Raw genomic sequence first — 21,417 nt, forward strand, 5'->3', positions numbered from 1 at the left:
CTTTCTGGTGGCCGTGTCCTGAGCTGCTTTCCTCCACTACACTCTTTCATCATGATGTTCTGCCACACCCTGGGCCCAGAGTCAAGGAGCTGGCTGTCCATGAACTGAGACTTCTGAAACCATGAGCACCCCCCAAAAAACTTTTCCTCCTCTAACTGCTCTTCACGACTCTTTTAGTCAAAGCTGACTAAAACGTAAGCGGAATTAATCTTGTTAAGATACCCATGCTACCAAACGAAATACACGCGTTTAATGCAATCCCCATCACAATAACACGCTTCACAAAACCAAAGAACACCGTTCTGGAACTCACTTGGAAGAGCAAAAGACCCAGAATAGCCAAAGCAATCTGAAGCTAAAAAAAAGCAATGCTGGGGGCATCACAAAACCTGGCTGCAAATTCTACTACAGAACTACAGTAACAAAAACTGCACGGTGCTGGCATAAAAACAGACACGTAGATCAATGGTGCAGAATAGAAGACTCAGAGACACACCCACACGTCTACAGTCATCCCACCCTACAAAGGTGCCAAAACGTACCTTGGAGAACAGACAGTCTCTTTAACAGATGATGCTGGCAAAACTCATTATTCATATGTAGAGGAATGAAACTAGACCTTTATCTCTCACCCTGCACCAAAATCAACTCAAAATGGATCAAAGACCTAGGAATTAGATTAGAAACTAGGCAACTCCCAGCAGAAAATGTAGGGTCAACACTCCAAGCTTTTAGGCACAGGCAACAACTTTCTCAATAGGACCCGGGAAATAATGCCAAGAGTTAAGAAATGGGACGTCATCAAATTAAAAAGCTTCTGCATAGCAAAGGAAACAATTAGGATGGTGAAGCGAGAACCTACAGAATGGGAGAAAAATCTTTGCTAGCTACTCTTCTTACAGAGGATTAATATCTAGAATACATAAAGAACTCAAAAACCTTGAAACCAAATAACCAATTAACAAATGGACAAATGAATTATACAGACACTTCTCAAAAGAAGAAACACAAATGTTCAACTCATTAGCAATTAGGGAAATGCAAATCAAAACTACATTGAGATTTCATCTCACACTAGTCAGAATGGTAGTCAAGAATACAAATGACAATAAATCCTGTAGAGAATGTGGAGAAAAAGTATCAGCAGGATTGTAAATTAGTTCAACCACTATGGAAATCAGTATGGTGGTTCTTCAAAAGACAAGGCATGGAACCACCACATGACCCAGCTGTACCCCTCCTCAGTATCTATCCCAAAAATTAAAGTCATCTTATTCCAGTGATACTTGCATGCCCATTTTAAAGCAGCACAATTCACAATCACCAAACTATGGAACCAGCCTAGGTATCCATCAACAGATGAATGGCCAAAGAAAAGGTAGTATATAAACACAATGGAGTTTTATTTAGCCATAAAGAAAAATGAAATTGTATCATTTGCAGAAAAATGGATGAAACTAGAGACCATTGTGTTAAATGAAATAAGCCAAACTCAGAAGATCAGGGATCACACGTTGTCACTCATGTGAAAGCTGGAAAGCAAAAAGGAAAAGAAAGGTGGGGGACTGGGGTCTCAAGAAAATAAAATAGAGGTCAGTAGAGGAAAGGGAGCAGGGGCAGGTAGGGAACAGGGAAGTGTTGGAGAGTGATATTGACCAACTAATATTATTATACTGGATGCATATACAAATACAAATCCCATCATTATGTAAAACTATGATGCACCAATAAAAAATCATTATGTAAAACTATGATGCACCAATAAAAAATGTGAAAAGAGGGGAAAAAAAGAAATGAAAATGTGTCCATACAAAGACAAGTACACGGATTTTCATAGCAGGTTTATTTTTAGTAGCCAATAACAGAATAACCCAAATGTTCATCAGCAGGTGAAAGGCTAATGAAGCTGGAATAGCCATACCATGGAATACTAGTTAGCAATCAAAATGAATGAACTGTTGATACAGGCAAGAGCACTGATGAATCGCAAAATAATTATGCTGAAAGAAATAAGCAAACGCAAAGTACATTGTGAAAAGGAAAGACTGGAGACAGAAGCTGGAGGATTGTAGCCAGGCCTGGGGTAGGGGAAGGGGCCAGCCTCAATGAGGCACAAGGGGACTTTCTGGAGTCCCAGGAACCATGGTGCTGGTTACACAACAGGGTCTGTTTGTCCAAACTTCCCCAACTCTCTTCTTAAAAGGGGTAGGTTTTTCTGTACCTAAGTGATACCCCTGTAAACCAGACTTATCAAAGCACACAGGAGCCAATTGGAAGGACTGCCACCTGTCAACTGTGTGACAAATTGAACATCAGAATAAACAATGACAGTAAGACAATAACCCACTGACTATTAAAGAAATCCCTAAGACAATGGAAATGAAAGAAAGGAGAGAAGAAGGGAGGAAGGAAGGAGAAAAGAAGCTTCAGGCTAACCTAAGGATGCCAGCTAAAAAATGTGAATGATAAAACTTGTGGGGGAAAGCAATTGATTATTACCATAGTAACAACTAACACACAGAAGCATCAACAAAGAATGCTTACACTAATGGATAAAAGTTTGGAAAGAAACTGAATGCCGTGGTCTCAATTGATCTTCCCATATAATATTTAGTTAGAGAAGAGAAAATGATATTTTATTCAGGGCTAAGGATTAAACCCAGGGCCTTGCACATGCTAGGCAGGCACTCTTCACTGTGCTATATCTCCAGACCTCTAGAACAGTTACGAAAGAGAAACTTGGTAGGCCAACAACTTAACAAAGTGATTAAAATGTGTCACCTGCAATGAGACAATCTGACTCCAGTCCTCTCCAACATAGAGGCTGGGGAAGTAGCTCAGTGGAGGAGTGCATGCGGTGCAAGGTCCTAGGCTCCATCCCCAGCATCACAATAAACAGATAAATAAGTCTCTGATAGAACACACCAATACAAATCCAACGTCGCCTCTCAGTTTTCCAATGGCATACACAAAACCTGAGCTCTAAGCCTGTGACAATTCAAATTAGAGAACATCCTACGAAATAACAGGACTGTACTGTTCAGAAATGTCAGCGGCACATGCCTGTAATCCCAGCAGCTCAGGAGGCTGAGGCAGGAGGATCCCAAGCTCAAAGCCAGCCTCAGCAACAGCGAGGTGCTAAGCAACTCAGTGAGACGCTGTCTCTAAATAAAATGCATTAGGGCTGGGGATGTGACTTAGTGGTCAAGTGTCCCTGAGTTCATTCCTTAGTACCCCCTCAAAAAAAATCAGAGTAATGACAGACAGGGGGAAGAAACTTAAAAAAAATTATTGCGAATTAAAGGATATAAAGAGTTACAGGAATGTAATGCAACAAGTGACTTTGGATTACATCCTGAACAAGAAAAGACACATTTGGACAAAATGAAAATTTTGAGTAAAGCTTGCAATTATGCAATCTACTGATTATATCATATTAATATTAATTCCTAGCTTTGACTGCAGTCATACATGAGAATGTCCTTATTTTTTGACATTTAGAGATAAAGTAGCAAGATATTTCAACTTACTCTCAGGAAAAAAAAATATTATATATATATAAAATGACATACTGGTAAATGTTTAATAACTGGCTCTCCAAAAATGTGTGCATTTATGTACATATATAAATTTGGTATTTTTACCAACATAAAGAATACCTGGCACAGTTGGCCCTCATATCCTCAGGCCTGACATTCAAAGATTCAACCAACCACAGTTTGAAAATATTTGAAAAACAAATCTCATCTGTACTGAATATGTTCAGACCTTTTCCTCATCATTATCCCCTAAACAATACAGTATAATAACTATTTCCATAGCATTTACATTGCATTAGGGAGCATAAGTCATCCAGAGATGATTAGAAGTATTCAGGAAAATGTGCACGGGTTACATGCAAACATTACTCCATTTCATATAAGGAACTTGAGCATTTGTGGATCTTGGTATTCTTAAAAGTCATCCCTCCTGGATATCAAGGGACAACTGTATACAATTTCAAAAGAAAATTAAATATGCAATGTACTTTCTTATAATTCCTATATAACCTCCCAGGATGCTACATCCCCAGCACGTCTGGGATAACCAACCTGAGGTTACAATTGACAGATGGTTTAGTTCTGACCAGAATACTGGTTAAAACTTTCATTTACATTAAGGAGCAAGATAAACAAGAAACAGGTTGGATCATCACTCATCTGTGGATGACATGAAAGACTTAAGAATCAGGTAATAGTTCCCAACACTGGAAGAATATTTCCCCAGTTTTTTGTGCTATTCACCACGTGAGAGCTACAAGCAAAACAGTTTAAACTGCTATGTTGCAATAATCTTATCACTGTCTTAGGTTCAGACAAACAGCAAAACAAGAAGTCAAGCCCTGATTTGTAACACCTATCAATTTCTTCAAGGTAAATATTCCCACCATGGTAAATATACCCATGAGACTTCACTGAATGAGGAGTTAGGAAGCAGTACATGGTAGTTCTCCATGATATAATATTTCTATGATAGATATTATAGAAGAAAATCACCTCTGATACATAGATAATAGTAAAATAATTAGGAAGAAATGACTTTCGAATATTCACTTGTCGAGTATTTATTTGAGTTTAGAATTTGGAGGACACTTTGGTCACTGTGGCATTTATTTCATATTAAATCAATGTAATTTCAAGCTGAAGTGACTTCATGTTTAACAATGGTCATGTTAAATAACTAGCTCACCAGTTTCCAGAAATGTCAGCAATTGACTTTCAGAAAGCCAAAGCAGAGTAGCCCCAGCAAAGCAATGTGAAAGAAAGATAAAGCAATGTGGTAAACTTTCAATATCCAGGGGATCGGAGGTATATAGGAACTCTTTCTACTGTTGCTACAACTTTTCTGTAAATCTGAATTTATTTCAAAACATAACATTTAGAAACTGGGGCTAGGGATGTGGCTTAGTGGTAAAGGCACTTGCCTGGCATAAGCAAGGCCCTGTTCCATCTCCAGCTCTGAAAAAAAAAAAAAAGTTTAGAAGATAAACCAAGCAAACTCTACTTCATGGGTATATTTTGGTTTTCTCCTCATATAGACATGTCACTGATTAGGTATTTTTAAGGCACTATTAAAAAATTGAAGGTGCATTCAGGAAAAGGTAAGCCCAGCATTGCAGGCACCATCTCTGAGTCCCTCAGCTGCTTAATTAATTGTGTATTGTTTTAAAGTGAAGCCAACGACAACTTGTCTACACTTAAGTTTTTCCCACAATGCAAGCCAAGTGTGACAGACAGGTATATTCAAAGTCCCCTGGGAGCCACATGGAGATTCCTGACCTTTTCTCCCATGCTCTTTCATACGTAGTTTTGCTCTTCGCTCCTAGTCTCTATGGAAGAAGCAAAATGATCAGAATTCATGCAGTTTGTGACAGTGTACTCACGTGCAATGGGTAAGCCTGACCACATTAAACATCCACGTCTCACCTGTAAAATTAGAATCGCACTCTGGTCCTTTCCTGGATCTGTCATGTTAATGCCGCACTTTAAACATCAGAGTCCAGGCAGCTTGTGAGTGGAGACTAAGAGTCTACACCATCAACAAAAGTTGCCCTTACACTGATGCAGTGCACCAAATTACACTCCCCCTTCCCCAGCTGGAATCCGGCCATGCCTTGATACGAAGCAGCTGTTGCATGGAGCAGCAATGCAAAGCAGTTTGGGACAGGAAGTGAAAGATACCACATCCTCTTGAATCTGCAAGGAAAATTTATTAGGCTTATTATCATGGCTTCACAGTTGTTAAGAAGTGGCAGTTGGACTCTCCTATTATGCCAGAGTCTTAAATGAGGCAATGGCCCCTGTGGCATCTGCCTCTTGACTTCAGTCCAAAGAGGAATGTCAATGCCCACCCCAATGCTTGACAGGAAACTTCTAAGACAGCCACTCGGAATGCTCCTAGACGGTGTAATGATAAATGTGTACGGAGCGCCTGCCGAACCCTGAGGGGCCTGGGTGCAGGGAAAGATGAAGTCAGCAAGATGACGTAAGACCTCAGAAAGTACTTGGAAGGGGAGGATTCTGGAAGCACTGGGAAGTGGTCTTGGAGATGGTCTCACCTAATGTGAAATCTAGTTGGAGACAAAACATGCACCCTGGTAAAGATCCCTTGCAGTTCGAAGCTGTAAATTAAAGGTGTCCCATGCATATAAAGATAAGGAGCGCTAGAGGAAAGGTGTGATTATCGGACTTGAGAAGGCCCTCCTCCACCCAGAGGAACTGGGCAACTCTGCCCCCGCAGAACCTTCATTTCCAACAAGCCCTCCACCTGATGAAATAGGAATTAACAGGCAAGAGAGATAAAAGGGGAAATGGGCTCCAGGCCTTAGGGTAGGGAAGGAGAGGAGCAGGTGGCAAGTTGAAGGGGAAGGTTTATAACACGAGAGTTCGTTGGTTCAACAAAGAAGGTCTAATCTCATGGTTGAATCTCTACACATGTGGGTTTATAATCAGAGGCCCCAAAACAGTCATCAGTCCCAAATCCCCATCAGCACAAATTAGGTACATGGGAAGGAAGGAAGGAAGTAGGAAAGAAGTGTTTACCTTTGTTTTGGTTTTTCTTTTTTTCCCCCCCTCTGGCCCACCTAAGCCTGCGTGTGCACTCAGCCATTGTCTGAGGTTTCGCTGGCACGTCCTTCTCCAGCAGCTTCCCCACCACAGTCCCCTGCCTTTCACATCCGGAGCTCTGGACACTGGCTCAATAGGTAGAAGGTAACTCCCAGCACATACTCTACATCACAGGAGGAGAATCGAGCCTGCTTGGCCAGCCACCAAGCTTGGCTCTCTCAGAGGTTCTGGGAAGGGAGATAAAATGTGCCTTTTACTGTGAAATGTTTGTGGACTTTGTATCAAATTCACGTGGCAGGCAGTTCTGGGGAGCAGCCGGACACAAAGCAGAATCCCAAGTCCTGCTGGCTGCCAGGCCCCCCTCCCTCTGTGGAGCTGAGGAACTGTGCAGCCCCAGCCTTTGGCGGTCTCCAGAGCAGAATGGGGACCGCCAGTGAGTCTGGAATGGGGGCCTATTCCCCACCCAAGGTGGGCACACAGGTGGCATTTGATAGAGGCCCTCAAGCGTGGCCTAGTTGTTGTCTGCAGACACCCCCGCTCTCATTGGACAACCGGGATGGATCACTGGCCAGGCCAAGGGTCTAGGTTTTCCAGCGTTAGTCTGCACTGACTTATAAGCAAATGTTATTTCTGAAATTCGACTGCTACTGAAAGTGCTGAGGTTCTTATAACCACATGGTTCTAGGATGACCCCCTATACAAATGCCAAGCCTGCAGGGAGCTGTGCGGTTCGAAATGGGGCCCTGAGAGACAATGTCCGTTACAGCTCAGCTCCCCAGACTGTGACAAGCCAGTCCTGGCGGCGTGAGTCCAACCTCTGGGCACCTCCAGCGGCGCAGCTCCTATGTCTCAAAGGCCAGCGTACCTCTTAGCCTCCCCATCACCTCTCCCCAGCTTGTCCGTCCTCTCCTGCTTCCGTTCACTGCCAGACGAGGCCCAGGGATAGGCAAAACCCCAAATCATCTTTAGTCTAGGAATCCCTGAAGTCACCAGAATGAAATGGATTCATGTCCCCTTGCTAAGGTCAAGACACTGTCACCTTGGTAACCTGCAAAGACTTCACCTTTGCTTTACAAGAGTTCTTTCAAGAAGGGCTTCAGGCACCCTTTGACCTAAGGACACTGCCTAAGGACCTAAGGAAAGTAGAACGGGCAGAGGAAAGGTAACTGGTAAAAGGAGTGAGGAAGGGAGATCGCCAGAGAAGGAGACGCCAGATAAAAGAAGAGAAAGACCCAAGCAGAACTGGGGCAGGAGGTGACACAGCAGAAGATATGCTGTTTACCACTTAGGATTTTTGCTGCAGTCAAACTTTAAACGTTGAATTATCTCCCAACAGCTGCTACGGTTCTCGTCCCTTTGCTGGAGGGAGGTGACTCGTCTTTGTCCTCTGAATAAAGCATGTTACATAATGAGTCTGTAAAGCTCAGAGACCTTGAACAACCTCAGATCTACTCTCCACCAGCCCCAGCTCCCTCCTTCTGCAGCCTTCCCAGAGCAAAGGTGGCCCTCCGGCTAGCCTACGCACTCATCCTATTAGCACCAGCCAGCCTTTGGGGAAGGGAGGGTGGGAGGGAGAGACAGAACCAAAAGGGAAGCCCAAAATATCTGCCTCGATTGAGAGAACAATGCTATTTACAGGAGTGTCCAAAAGAGTAAAATAATCAGGAAAAATCTAATTTGGAGACAAATGATGTGTGGATGCCAACAAGAAGATGTTGCTGTGAAAAACTAAAGGCAAGACAAATAAATGGAAACCCATCCCATGTTCATGAATTATAAAAGTTAATATTATTAAGATGTCCAGCCAGGCATGGCGGTGCACGCCTGAAATCCCAGCAACTCAGGAGGCTCAGGCAGGGGGAACACAAGTTTGAGGCCAGCTTCAGCAACTTAGCAAGACCCTAAGCAACGTAGCAAGACCCTGTCTCAAAATAAGACATAAAAAAGGGTTGGGGATGGGGCTCAGTGGTAAAGCTCCCCTGAGTTCGATTCCCAATACCACACACACACACACACACACACACACACACACACACACAAAGATGTCAATATTACCCAAAGTGGGTTAGGGAATTAATGGAATCCTATCAAAATCCCAGTGATTTTTTCCCCCCCAGAAACAGAAAACTCCTACCTAGAATTCATGTGGAACCTCAGGGACTGTCCCAAAAACGATCCTGGAAAAAAGAAGACAGCTGGAGGTTCACACTGCCTGATTTCAAAACTAATTACACTGCTATAATAATAAAAATGGTGTGGTATAAAGACATACCAGTAGAACAGAACAAAGAAGTCAGAAGTAAACCTTTGCATCCATGGTTAAATTAGTCTCAGCAAGGTGCCTAGACCATTCCACAGGGCGAGGACAAAAGGTGTTGGAATAACCAAACATGCACATGAAAGAGTACAGTTGGACCTTACGTTATACCACACACAAAAACTAACTCAAAGTAGACCAAAAACCTACGTGCAAGACCTAAAACTATAAAACTCTTAGAAGAAATCTCCAGAAATTGGACTTGGCAATATTTCAGTGGTGAAAATAATCTAGAGTTGGACACATGCAACACTGTGAATATATGTAACACTACTGATCCACACACTTTTAAAAATGATAAATTTAATTTTATGTATATTTTACCACAATTAAAAAAAACAAAGCTGTATGCTTTGCTCTACTGGATTCAGGGTGATGAATTTTGCTGCATCTTAAGAAACTTACTACAGGTGAGGTGTCTCTTATCCAAAATGCTTGGGACCAAAGTGTTTTGGATTTCAGATTTTGTTCGGATTTGGGAACATATGCATATATATACATACATAATGGGATAACTTGGTGATGGTACCCAAGTCTAAAAATAAAATTGATTTGTGTTTAATAAGCATCATATACCTGAATCCTATACAAACATTTTAGCTCACCTGCATTTTGCCTGTGGCCCATTATGTGAGGTCAGGTGTGGAATTTTCCACTTGTGGTATCATATGATACTCCAAAAGTTTCTGATTTTGGAGCGTTTTAGATTTTCAGATTAGGGATGCTCGACCTGAATAAGCATGTCACTTCCCCAAAGTCACGACAGCTCCCTATAGTTTTTTCAGCTTGACTGAATCCAACTCTGATTTTCAACCCCTCCCACAATCCATCTCACCTCTCCTCTCACTGGTCCCCATCTGTGCTTATGCTCTGGGCCAACCAACGTTTCATTTCCTGGGTCTGCCCTGCAGCCACTCCGATCACCTGTACCTGCTCCTTCTAACCCATTCAACCCCTTTCCACACGCTTTCTTCAAGACCAGGCTCTGTCGGCACCTTCTGCATACCCCTCTCCCAGTCCTCTGCAGTTCAAGTGTGCTATTATCTGAGCACCACAATTTAGTACTTTCTTCATTGGACAAGCATCAGCTGAGCTCTTTTTAATTGCAGAGCATTGAGTTAGAGACTAGATTAGATCCATCAGCTATTGCTCTCCAGTTAACTTACTCATCAATCTTGCCTGGACTACCAGATGGTCAGCTTCCTAAGGATGAGACCGTGCACATCTTTCCATTCCTCTGCACCAGACATGGTGCCAGGGCCAATATAAAGGGTTCATTGGTTTTCACTGCAAATTTAGCAACAGAGTACATATAGAAACAAAACAACTTTAGACTTTTAGAATCCGAACAAAAGTTCAAGAGTTTGAGCATAAGCATTTATTGGTGCAAAATTCACCCAAAAAAAAAGAAAGAAAGAAAGAAAGAAAAAGGAAAAGAAAAGAAACAGAAAAAAATTCTTTAAGTGGGTAAAATAAGGGGAAGAGGCATGGAATCAAGATAAGTGTTTTGGAGTTTGTCATACTTCATTTGCATTTCGTCTGTAAGCAGAATAATCATAGTTCGGCAAAGACAGAGTCTAGGGACAGAAAAGATGGGCTGAGAATTGGTCCTTGCAGTTTGGATCACCGTCCATCAACTTAACCTCTTGCAACAGTAACTAAACATGCTGCTGTCAATTCAGGCATCCACCAAGCAGCTCACAAGCATATCTTCACGAATCCAAATAAACCACGCCCCAGAACCGATGGGCTTCTGACCACCCATCTGGAGCATTCTACAGAACTTGAGGTTTCCTAGGAGAACAGTCCCCTCTGGGTTCCAGTAAGTTCATGCCTTAAGTAGAGTCTGAGTAAATATAATTACATGTGATTTAAGATTTCTTTTTTCAAAAGGAACCAACTCATGAAAATTTCATGGAAAGGAAATCGAAAATCAAGGGCAGGATGTAAAAATGTGAAGAATCAGAGAAGCAAATGTGTTAAGTGGGAACTTCCTGAAGGGTTTTTACTGTCTCTGGTTACACAGTCTACTTATCGCCAAAATTGAAACTAATAAGCTCTGTTTTCCTTTGCAGATCTCCTGAACGGAGGAGCCAAGACAGCCGCGCTCAGCTTGGCCCTTCTGGAAGCTGCTCTGGGCACACCTAGCCCTCTCCAACCCACCTCAAAGCACAGCTAGTACTGGACCCCTCCTGAAGGGTCCGGCAACAACCAGAGGTGTTGACCACAGCAATGAAAGGGCTACTTAGCTCGGCACTGCACCAGCTGTTTGTCCAACGCCATGCCAGCTCAGTACCTTCAAATGAACCCTTTATGTCCCCAGGAAAGGGGCAGGGCAAGCCCAGGTAGGAAGTGCCTGTGTTCAGGTGTTCACAGTCCACCGTGCCAAAGAGAAACATTTAAAGACAACTAACCCAGGCACAGCCAGAAGGCAGGCAGCAGAGGTGTGCCCAGTCATCTGAGGGCCCTGGGGAGTTCCACTGTCCCTTTCTGTCTTTGCTCCTTCAGAGTCCTGCCTGCAAACTCCAGCTCCAAGAGGCCTTCCCCCAGTCTCCGTGTGGGTAATATGGGTCAGCAGGGACCTCCGAGCTGTTGGAGAGCAAATGATCTGAATTTGAAAGACAGATGAGGCTGTTTCTGAACACGCAGCCAGCCTCCCTGGCTTCTAGCTAATCTCCCAGGATCTGGGAGGGGAGGGGGAGAAACAGAATGTACATTCATGTTCCATTTCCTCCAGATCAGTAAACTTCATCCTTAAGGATTCCTTTCACATCAAATAATGTTCCACCACCGCGTGCGTGGTGGTGATTGTATTTAATTTCCTTTGATGGAGAAAACATGATGACAAAAGGCTACTATAAATTATATAGCTCCTTGGTTGTGAGTGTACCATTTCGCAGCAGCCTCTGTAGACATTTGAAGAACTTACGCAGGAGGCATTGTTCATTCACCACCTTCCACCCTGGACCCTGCCAAGGCCTCCACTGTCCTCTATGGCCCCGTAAGGATTTGACATCACAGGTCAACCTAGGGCCAGGGCTAAGCAATTCCACAGCCAGTTCTCAGAACCAACAGGAATGGAAGATCACCTCACCTGTAATCCATGTCCACCTGTATAGCCTCCACCGCTGTCCTCCAAGAAGAAGCCACCAGAGGCAGGAGGGATGGAGGTATGTGTCCCAAATTCTCTGGGTTTCCTAGACCCGCCAGGGAGTGACGGCTGGAAGTCTAGGAGGCAAGAAGTTTATAGTTCTCAGTGTTACTTTCTCAAGAACAGTGGCCAACTGAGGCCTAGAGCTTTCCATTTATAAAGTTAGGAACTTCGTCTGCTTGTTTTATTTTTATTAATTAATTTGGGATCGGTTTGGTTCATTGAAAAAGCTAAAGCCTAGAGATGGATTTTAAGAACCCCAGCAAAGAATGAAGGGACGGGACAGTCCTTTTCTTTTCTCTAGAAGGAAGTAACCTTTTTGACATCCACCACCACCTAATGTTATTGAAATTTGACTGTCAACAATGCAGGTTTTTATCCAGTTGTGAGCAATGGATTAGTATTAACAAACGAATGAGAGAGAAAAATGTACTCATGGCCACCACCCCATGACAACACAGGGACGGCACGCCCCCTCACTGGGTCCTATGAATCCCTGCCTTGGGGGCCGCGGACAGATCTGGTCTGGAAGCCGGGGCTGGAGGCCCTGCTAGGCTCACTTCCCATCCTTCACCCAGGCCGGTCCCAAAGCGCTTGTCCAGCCAGGCTGATTGATGAGCCTGCAACGGCCTCATTTGACGCCAGGGTGAGGCCCAGCAGCTGTTTAACAGCCCTGCGAGTGACCCTGCTCAGCACTTTCAAGGCAGGAAGCGCAGAAGAATAGAGTGTCCACTTAAAGCCACCACAAAAGCAGTGGGAGGGGAACTTCCTCCCCTTGTCAACCGGCCAGCGGCTGGTCGCTCTAATTGCACACACAAGTGGGGGGACGCAGGGAGCGCGGAACAGGGGACCAGCAGGGACGAAGCTGCCCTCCACCAGTCAGCGGGCCCCTGTGCACCCCAGAAGACCACCGGAAGCTCAGCTCAGCACACAAGCCCCAGCTGTGCCCGGAGCAGCAACACCCTGTCTGGGACGACTCTGGCTTCAGGAGCCGCCAAGGTGTCCCTTGGTGTCTCTGCAGAGGTATAGTCCATCTGTGGCCGATTCCCCATGTCCACTGCGGTGTGTCGCCCATGTGTGGCCTGTTCCCCAGGCCTGGGCACAGCTGAGGCCTCCTCCCCAGACTCTGTCCCTGGAGGCCCCACCCCTGTGGTCTAGATAAGGGTCCCCCAAGGGCCACCTGGCAGCCCTGATCCTCCACCTGTGGCACCACTGAGAAATAGTGGGACCTTTAGGAGGTGAGGCCGAGCGGGAGGAAGTCAGCTCACTGGGGCATGCTTTCAACAGGATATGGGGACCCTGGCCCCTTCTTGTCTCTTTCTCTGCTTCCCGGATGCCATGACATGAACACCTTCCTCTGTCATGTACTCCTGCTATGATGTGTTGACTCCCCACAGTCCCTGAAACAACAGGCCAACCCACCAGGGGCTGAAACCTCCAAAACTAAAACAAAATAAACCTTTCTTCCTTTTAAGTTGCTTATCTCAGGTATTTTATTACAGAAATGGAAAACTGACACACCCACTCAGCCCATGACCACCAACTCTATGTCACTATTGAAAGAAGGAAAAAAGGAAACCAAATTCCAGTGGACTCTCACTGCCTTCATGATGGAGTTGCAGTTGGATTCAATGACATTTTGGTGGACATATTCCACTTCTCCTTCTCCCACCCTCCTATTCCTTAGGCCACTCCTGAGCCTTGTGCCTTTTCCCCACCTGATTTAAGAAAATCATGTGAGATACCAGCCTATCTAGTGCTGTGGTTTCTGACTGCACAGGCATATGAAGGTAAGTCCACATTTTTTAAGACCTAAAACTTACAGCTTTTAAAATGTAAAACCTACAAAATTATAAACACAAATTAGATGTGGGAAATTGAAAGAAGCCTGTACTAGTGAAGGGCCTCCGAGCTTAGGATCCATTAGCTTCCTGACAAATCTGCAGATGGGCCTAAGGATATGCATGGAAGCTCTTCTCAAGGAGTTTCGCCTTCCTGACCCGGAGCCAAGTAAGCTGACCAAACACAGAGCCAGGACCCGGAAAGCACGCTCAACTATGAGTCAGGAGGAGCCGCCCTCCTTTGCTTCCTCCCTCCCACCTAAATGTTGCACAAATGGATGCAGATATTTCTTAAGTCAGAGCCAGGGATTGCCATCCTAAGAAAGCTATAATGGGTCCACATTTCCTGGTTTGCAAATGAGCCCAGCCCTGCCCACAGGCGCCTGGCTGGAGCAGGGAGCTTACCCGAGTCACCCACCAGAGCAGGCATTAGGCAAGCCGGTGCCGAAGGGTGCTGCCCGATCTAGGAATCATGGAGGAAAACCAGAAGTAGGAGTCGGCCCTTTCCTTTGTGTGGGAGCTAAAACTCTTGACCCAGAGACCTTGGGACTCGGCAACCCTTGGCTACCCCAACTTTTATTGCGATAACTCAGGGACAGGGACAGGGGCTTAGGCCAGAAAAGACTTCAGAACCTGGTGTTGAAACAGTGTGATGCTGATGAGTCGGAAGGTCATTGGGGACCCGGGTTGCTTCACCCACGAAATGGGCCTGCAGAAACCAGCATCTCTGAGGTCTCACATCCAGGGGATTCACAACATGTCCACCTTGGGACTCACTCTTGATCTGAGCCATTACATTCCTTCTACAGTCGTCAAGGCCTGGACCTCCCTTGTCCCAGCCTCCCAGCCTCCCCCGCCTCTGTCTTTCTCCCATTCTGCCTCCAACAAGGCTCCTTTCCGATCAAACTGCCAGCTGCGACTCTGTGACCAAAGCGGGAAACAGGCTTCCACGAACCAATTTTCCGAAAGGCATATTGAGACCAAGAGGCTAGACTGCGGGAACAGGGAAAGAAAGACCGAGAACGCACGCCCTTTGGGAATCTCGTCCTGTTGCCCGTAGTGTCAGGACTCCTATGGACAAAAAAAAAAATGGGAAGAAGTCAACACTGAAGAGGTGGGTGACGCGGGCAAGAGGAGCAGCCCAGATCTCCTCAGGGACTGATAATGTCCATGGGACCAGGCGGGCCAGCTCCAGGGAGGCCAGGCCAGCAAGGAAAGAGGTCCAGAACAGGATGGACCGGACGCCTCTCTTCTCTCCAGAAATACACTAGGCATGGGCTGTTTCCCAAGTCCCTGGGGCAAATCCCTCAGGCCCCTGCCTGTCCTGTCTGCCGACCCCATAGGTCATTAAGAGCAGCAATGCCCTCATCCATCTTGGCTGTGAGACTCCTAGAGGCCGCCTCCCTCGCCCCAACCCATCCGGCCAGCCCTGCGGTATCTCACGATCTCCTCCTCGTCCCCTCACCTCCGAGTGCTCCTCTGCTATATGACCCCAGTGGGATTGCGCTCTTCCTTTCCCACAGCCAGGGACAAGCCAGACTCTCCCCACCCCACCCTGTTCTCGGAGATACTCTCCCGTGTTTGGTTCTGTTCTCAGGCTCATTCTAGCACATTCTCTAGCTCTCCTTCCTCTCATCCCCACCTTCCCACTTCAAATAATGCAATCCTTACAGAGGATGCGTCTTGGGGCGCTTAATAAATAACTTGGGGCCTGACCCTTTCCTGAGCCCCTGGTGACGGGGGTTGTACAAATCTGATTTCATGGGTTAGTATTAGGTGGAGCCATACAAAATTGCTGTTATTCAACCATGTTGACATCCGAAAAGAATGACAACTTCATGAACTTCAATCTAATAAAAGAACCTGGAACTCTAATGTTAAAAACATATTAGTTGACACATAGAATATGTGTTCCCAAATGACACATAGAAATTTGGAAGTGGGGCAGGGAAAGGGACCAGGGGGTATCATTTACTGCAAAATATAGTACTTCTCAGCAGGATGTGATTTTGCCCTGCGAGGGGATGATGGGAAGTGTATGGCTATATTTTTTGTTATCACAATGGGATGGGAGATGACATCGGCATACAAGGGGGAGAGGTCAAGATGCTGCTAAATGTCCTACAGTGCATGAGGCAGCCGGATTATTTGACCCAGCTGTCAATAGTATGGGCTGAGTATCCCTTATCCAAAAATGCTTAGGACTAGAAGGGTTCCAAAGGTCAGATTTGGGGTGTTTGGGAATTTTTTCATACACATGGAGATACTCTAGAGATGGGACTCAAGCCTAAATGTGAAATTCATTTGTTTCATATAGACTTTATACACATGGCCGGAAGTTAACTTTTATATTATTTTTAGTGCATTTAGAGTAGTCTTCTGACTACAACCTGTCACATAAGGTCAGGTGTGGAATTTTCCACGTGTGGATTCCAGTCAGTTCTCTAAAAGGTTCCGGAGCATTTCAGATTTCGAATTTTCATGGTAGGGCTGTTCCACCTGTGCTACCGGGTTGATAAAAACCTGGTTATCAAGTGTTTTCTGGGGATTAGACATGTAGTTAAACAACTACACTAAGAAGAGACCTCTGGTCACCCAGCCGAGGAGGACATTGTGTCCACGTCCCCAGCTCCGAGGCAGATCAGAGCGTAGCCGCTGGCTCCCCCACCCCTCCTCTGAGCCACTCTACTCCCCACCAGCCGCCTCTCTGGAAGCTGCTTACGAGTTTTGCCCAGTAGCCCACCATGATGGCCATTTTCTGAGTATCCCCAACCCCAGCCCAAATCCCTGAGCCAGACTGGGCTCGATTCCTGTGCCCTAGAAGTTCCTGCAACAGAAAGGCACAAGCCCTGCTTGCCTGCCCTGCCCTGCATGCAAGGCTGCTCCCGCCAGGCTGTGTACCCGGGCTCCTCGGACCACACAGCACAGCCCTCCCCGCCAGGAGAGACAGCTCCCTCTGGCCAGCTGTGGCGGGCTCACGTTATTTCCTGGAAGGGATTGTGTGTCACTCTCGTTGATGGAAAAGGGAGCTTAAGAGGTTGCCCAGCACACTCTCACTTGCCTCCCCAGCTGCTGCTGCTGCCCACCATTAGGCATAGAGCTGGAGGAGGCTGAGTAAATAGAGTTCACAGGCACCATACAGGAGCTGTATTTGCCCTTAAATAAGCAACCAACTCGGCTCTTTCCAACTCTTTCTCTTGGCAGGAAGTCCATAAGAGGCTGCAGGACACTAGCATTTATTTACGAACTTGAACCTGATAATACAACCACAAAAATATCACCCACTTAAGGAAATGGAAGGAATGTTGGGAATCATCTAAACAAGGCCACATCAGAATTTCCAAAAATAATAAAGTCATAATAGTGCACTCCAAAAGATTCTTTGTGAAAGAGATTCCTCAATCTCCGTGCAAAACCCTCCCTGGTATCACGAGTCTCAGCCGCAGACATCTTCCTGCTGTCTGTCCCAGCCTCTCCCTGTCCAGCTGCAACTGAACACCCTGCAATAAAACCAGGCCAGGGTGGAGGAGTATTCTTGAAAATAAAACAGGAGACATACGATCCTGTTCCAATACTTAGCTGCTCTCTGCTTTTCAGAACTTAAAACCTGCCTGCCGTCCACCAAATGACACAGAGTGCTGGCAGATGGAGCAGAGAGAAAAGGCTAAATGTATTTTAATGGGACCATTAGGATTATGTCAAAAGGTGAGAAGAAAGCATTTGCCTGCCAAGAAAATAAGCATCGGTCTAAAAGAAATACAGTGGGATCCATTGCTCCACTACTTTCCCATTCACTCCCTTGCTTTTTGCATTTTATGAGACTCTGATTCCATAGGGAAGACCCTAGGTCACCCGTGGTGGGCCAGCCATGTTCGCTTGGGCCAACTGATGTGCACAGAAATGCGTGAAGACCGAAGACGGGACACCCACGGACATTGGTTCAGCCAGAAGGAATCTGCCCAACTTTCAGTCTCCAGCAGCCTCCAGTGTTGGGATCTTACTTTTGACAAACCAACCAACCACCCATCTCTTCAACGCCAGCGTCAATAAATACTCTTTTCTCTCAGCTTCTTCAAACTGGCGATGAAAAACTTGGAACTATACCAGAAGTTCAAAGCAGAATAGAGATTTCCACTTGAACCAGAACATGTTCCATGTCTGCCTGCTCCGCAGCACTGACGGGAAGGCACATCTTCACTGCGTGCTGGTGGCAGGGACAGGTGATTCAGTCATCAACCCAGGGAAGAGACCGATCTCCAAATCCTGGGCTTCTGTTTGGGCCTTCCTGGTAATAACAACCCAAGTAGCCTCCACTGAAATGGCTCTTGACCGTTGACAAGGCAATTTCACACCCATTTTCTCCTGAGCTCCTTAAAGGGAAGAAGAAAACTCAAAATTTAGCTGGGCTTTCTAGTCTCCTTTTACAGATAAGGAAACAATCCGGAATTGATGCAAAATGCTAAGTGGAGCTCAGAGGGGACAGAAACCTCCCGTGGAGCAGAAAGACAAAAGCCCTCTTAATCCTTATTGTCAGTGCAAATCCAGACCATGAAGGCAGAGCCTGGGATCCTTCTGGAAAGCTAAAAAGCTAAAAAGCAATTTTTGTTTTAAAAGAGAGAAAAATTGGTGACAAAAGCCTGTCAGCAACTGGCTGGGCCAGCACAGTGACCTGGGCAGTCCAGGTGAAGGGACAAGGGGTAGGCAAGGTGGCAACGGGAGGTTAGTCACCACTGGTCACAATTCCTCCACAGGTGCTACAACAAACTAATGATAAACTACCCCAGAGGCTTCACTGTTAGCAGGAAAGATGGAATTTTGCTTTTCTTTTTGGCCAAGTAATTGGAGTGCAATATCTGGGTGAGAGAAAAGTGACTGAGCTACCACCACGCCTGTCAGGAATAAGAATCCTGAGAGCCCAGCTGGAAACTTTTAGAAGCAACATGATAGGCCTTCGCCTCTGCTGAGGCCCATGCTGCGCTATGCGTGGGGTACACGGTTATCTGGCCCAAAGACGGGAAGTGCATCCCTTCAGAGTGAAGCTATGCTACAAGGTACTTATTCTAGTCTTGCAAATCAAGGCAAGCCTCACTCTAAGACGCGGCTTTTAACCTGGCCGTGAGGCTGTGGGCGATGGCCTATCTGACCTCCGCCTGTCTTTTTTGATTGTGTGTGTGTGTGTGTGTGTGTGTGTGTGTGTGTGTGTCCTCAGGATTGAACCCACGGCCTTGCTCCACCCATCCCCTAATTGCCAGAGGCTGCCCAGATTCATCAGATGAACCTAACAATTGCTAAGATGCTGCGTTGCTCGGGTTGCAGCCAATGTCGGGAGCCCCCTCGTGCTAGCAATGGCCTCCGCTCTGGACGGGATGCAGAGATGAGTAAAATAGGGCCACACCTGTAAGGTCTGACAACCAGGAGAGGGGATCAGATGGTGAACAAGCAGGTTGGGCAGAAAATGGTCCACAGCAAAGGAGAGGAGCAAAGAGAAATGTCAGAAAGTGTGAGGCGAGAGCAAAAGCATGATTTCTGTCCTCCATCAGCAGAAATCCCCATCCCTGTTGCTCATTCCAGCATTCACAGCAAATGAGAGGAAGAGTGGGCCCTATCTTAAAAAAAAAAAAAAAAAAAAAGAACAACTTCTTTTTTTTGAGGGGGTGTTACTGAGGATTGACCCCAGAGATGTTTTGCCACTGAGCCACATTCCCCAGCCCTTTTCTTTTATTTTTTATTTTGAGACCAAGTCTCTCCAAGTTGTTTAGGGCCTCACTAAATTGCTGAGGCTGGTCTTGAACTTGTGATCCTCCTGCCTCAGCCTCCCAAGGCTCTGGGATTACAGGCCTGCTCCACCAGCTATGAACAACATATTCATAAAGTAATAATTCATCTCTGTCACAAAGAAAACCCTTCAGCAGCAAAAACTGATGATGGACAACAAAGAACAAAAGAGGGAGAATGGACATGAAATCAGCCAGTTGCAGTGGGAAATATCCCCCCCAAAATGCAGGGTTAGTAGCAGGAGGAAAGAAAGGCCCCAACAGAACCAGTGCCTCCCAACTTCAGGCATCAGCGTGCCACCAGCACAACACTGAGGCTGGGGGTGTCGCTCGCTGGTAGAGCACTTGCCTAGCTTGCATGAGGCCCCGGTTCAATCCCAGCATCACAAAAAAAGAAAAGAAAGAAAGAGCCAGGAGCAGTGGTGCAGGCCTACAATCCCAGTGACTCAGGAGGCTGAGGCAGGAGGACTGCAAATTCAAGAGCAGCCTCAGCAACTGAGCAAGGCCTTGAGCAACTTAGTGAGACCCTATCTCAAAATTAAAAAAAAAAAAAAAAGGCTGGGTTTGTGGCTCAGTGGTTAAGTGTCCCTGGGTTCAATCCCTGGTACAAAAAAAAAAGAAAGAAAAAGAGAGAGAGAGAGAGAGAGAGAGAGAGAGAGAGAGAGAGAGAGAGAGAGAGAGAGAGAAAGAAAGAAAGAAAGAAAGAAAGAAGAAAGAAAGAAAGAAGAAAGAAAGAAGAGGAAGGAAGGAAGGAAGGAAGGAAGGAAGGAAGGAAGGAAGGAAGGAAGGAAGGAAGAAGGAAGGAAGGAAAGAAAGGAAAGAAAGAAAGAAAGAAAGAAAGAAAGAAAGAAAGAAAGAAAGAAATGCCAAATCTAATTCTGTCACATAACATAATCAAATCACATTTTTACCTTAAAATATTCTTACATGAAATAATAATTTGGGCATGAATGCTGAATTGAAAACCAAGGCTGCTTACCCCAAAGAGAAAGCAGCTATGAAAATAAATACAAGGAAAAATTTCAGCAAAACATTGGGAGTTCAGGATTTTCTGGCTCTTTGCTGAATCAAAAATGATGATGATGATGGTGGTGGTGACGAAGAAGGAGGAGGAGGAGAAGAAGAAGAGAACAGAAAAGGAGAAGAATTGGGGTTAGAGTAGATTTCAAAACACTTTAAGACCCAATTGCACATCTCTGCCTTCCTGTGCCAGAAATGGACTACGTTCCTCGCTACATCTTAACAGGTGATCTGTCGCCATGTGTGACAACCTGGAGGAAACACTGTGCCCGCCCCAAGTGCTGCCAGGCAGAGGGACTCTGATCTGTCCTCAGGGGAAGGCACTCTCTGCCAGATACTCAGAGCAGTAGTAGGCTCACCATCGCCCACCATAGCCACTACGAAGTTTCATTTCTTATGAAATGTGAGGACCATCTAGAAATAGTGATGTGTATGCTTTAAAATAAATACCAAGTCAACTTTGGAGTAGGGAAATCTCCCCTTAAGAGGCTCGTCAATCTGTGGCAGCTGCAAAATTCTTTGATAATACATCAGTGGGTGGCATATCGATTGGGCAGGAGAGGAGAAAGCTCTATTTAAGTCCCATTTTTCAGAACCTCTGAGAGCCGGCATTACGGAGGCAATGGGACTGGCCAGCAGAGGGGCAGGCCCAAGCCACAAGGAAAGAGTTGGCAGAGGAGGATTAAAGGTGACCTTCTGGGCATGGCTA

This window comes from Sciurus carolinensis, chromosome 7, assembly GCF_902686445.1.
Source record: "Sciurus carolinensis chromosome 7, mSciCar1.2, whole genome shotgun sequence".
Lineage (NCBI taxonomy): Eukaryota > Metazoa > Chordata > Mammalia > Rodentia > Sciuridae > Sciurus > Sciurus carolinensis.